This window comes from Pseudophryne corroboree, chromosome 8, assembly GCF_028390025.1.
Source record: "Pseudophryne corroboree isolate aPseCor3 chromosome 8, aPseCor3.hap2, whole genome shotgun sequence".
In the NCBI taxonomy this organism is placed as follows: Eukaryota; Metazoa; Chordata; class Amphibia; order Anura; family Myobatrachidae; genus Pseudophryne; species Pseudophryne corroboree.
Window position 1 is genome coordinate 289,530,478 of NC_086451.1, and position 2,575 is coordinate 289,533,052.

At 36.5% G+C, this 2,575-nt stretch overlaps 1 pseudogene; it reads left to right on the forward strand.

The window, feature by feature from the left end:
• The first annotated feature begins 500 nt into the window (after positions 1–500).
• LOC134950259 (5S ribosomal RNA) lies at positions 501–619 on the forward strand (annotated as a pseudogene).
• Positions 620–2,575: the final 1,956 nt, after the last annotated feature.

The following is a 2,575-nucleotide window of genomic DNA, read 5'->3' on the forward strand; positions in this document are numbered from 1 at the left end:
ATCACTTAGATTGACAAGTACTACTATATACACTAATAGATGCTAATGTTAACCTCTGACTCTCTGAAGGTTTCAGGATTGGTCCTGCATTATACTTTCTGATCCAAGCAAGTATACTATTAACTTACGCTGAATAGCATCTATTTACAGGTCACTTATGCTAATAACAACCTTCAATTTCAGGAAGATTTACTTCCTATAAGCTGCACTCTGCAAATTTCCACACTCTAATTTTACATATCAGTAGGCTTAGGCAGCCCACCTCTCTCATCCACTGTCCGCTGTAATTCCTTATATGACAGCAGGACAGCAGAAGGTGGAGCTCTTACCCTATTCTTTATGCGCCTACCTCATTTTAGTACTCTCTCATTCAGTTGTCAGAAATTTATTCTCTGCAATGCATACGTAACAGAACCTGTGCAATTTCACTGAACAGCAGAAGGACCCTTTCTCTAGGTAAAAGTCATCAACCACACTCTCTCATTTGTCTTATTTGGATATATTACTGCCACATTTCACTGGCCACACCCGATCTCATCTGATCTTGAAAGCTAAGCAGTGACAAGCCTGATCAGTACCTTGTTGGGAGACCTCTAGGGAATATCAGGTGCAGTAAGCACAATTCCTCATTCTGTTACAAACAGCAGAAGTGGCGGTGAAACCTATGACCTCTTTACCACTACTTTATTATTTACTGTATCTCTCTAATTTATAAATAACTGTACAGCTTTTCAACTTGTACCAGGAGACCTTTTAAAACATAAGGCACTGTGCATTAGACAATATTATAATTGTAATTAAATGGAATATCGCCTATGTTTCTCATTCTTTCTGGATAGTCATTGAGATTCCAGTGTCTAATATTTTCACCTTATGCGCATCAAACTTATCTGAAGTATTTTACCTTTATGAATACCTCTGTTATTACTTCCATCTCATATCATTGTGTGTGAAAATGCCATATATATTTGTTTTTATTTATGTTTATGTCCTTCAATGTATCATTCATTTTATATAGTACATAATTAAAAGTTAAGTTTTAATATTTCTAACTTTTCAAGTGTGCCCCAACACAGTCTTTCTTTTTCTCTCCTTTTACAAATAGTACATACTTTAAAAGTATGCAGCTGATTGGTTGCCATGGGCAACTTCTCCACTGGCTCACATCTCCACTCTTAACACTGCTTCATATATTTACCCATACTGTATATGTCAGCGGCAAAAGTCTTCTTTATTGCTAAAGTTTAATTTCTCCCATGTGTGATGAATAAATATAACAGCAAAGAGATTGCTTTTAGTGCTAAGACATTTATTTAAAATTACATCAATAAAAAAACAAATAACAGCCATATTTGGAAGATAGTGAATATTATCTATACCTGAACAGCGGTTCTTCAGCCGTAAAATGCGGCTCAGGATGGCATGGTATCCTACATAAGCATAAGTGTAGCTATCAGGAACTCAAATCCAACGTGTTTCTACCTATATATAGGTCTTTGTCAAGGTAAAAGAGTAGCTGAATAGGTCACAGTTTATATAATACAGTGTTCAGTATCCCATATCCAAATATTCCGAAATACGGAATATTCCAAAATACAGAATTTTTTGAGTGAGAGTGAGATAGTGAAACCTTTGTTTTCTGATAGCTCAATGTACACAAACTTTGTTTGGTGCACAAAGTTATTAAAAATATTGTATTAAATGACCTTCAGGCTGTGTGTATAAGGTGTATATGAAACATAAATTAATTGTGTGAATATACACACACTTTGTTTAATGCACAAAGATAATAAAAATATTGGCTAAAATTACCTTCAGGCTGTGTGTATAAGGTGTATATGAGACATAAATGTATTCTGTGCTTAGACTTGGGTCCCATCGCCATAATATCTCATTATGGTATGCAATTATTCCAAAATATGGAAAAATCCGATATCCAAAATACTTCCGGTCTCAAGCATTTTGGATAAGGGATACTCAACCTGTAAATGAAAATGGAGTTACCCTGTGCATCTACCACGCACGTGTATACTAACTTCCAGTAACACGGCTATTGCCAACCAGCCCACCGGAAAAGGAAGTAAGATGGTGACATTCTGGTTCCGCCTGTGCTGGAAATATGGGTAAGGATGAAACATCCTACCCTGTGCATTCTACCGCCTATGTATGTTAACTTCTGGTAACACTATTCTTGCCAACCAGCCCATCGGAAACGAAAGTGAGGTATGACATTCAAATTACACCTATGATGGAAATAGCTAGAACCGGAAGTACCACATTTAAAACATAAACAATCAAATAATAAAAATAAGTATATAATAAAGATGCATCCTCACTGAGTGGATAAAAGTAATTTTGACACACAGTGCTCGCCATAGCGCTCGAGAATAGACAAGCATAGCAGATATGCCCAGGGCTCAATCCTCGTATGCGATTTTCTGCTGCCTAGCCACCCATGGCCAAAGCCGAAAGTGCAATGATATAGCAATATACAGCCTGGTTATGGCCAATTAACGTGTCTATAAAGTGAGGATGCATCTTTAATAAAAATCACACACATAGATAGATAGATAGA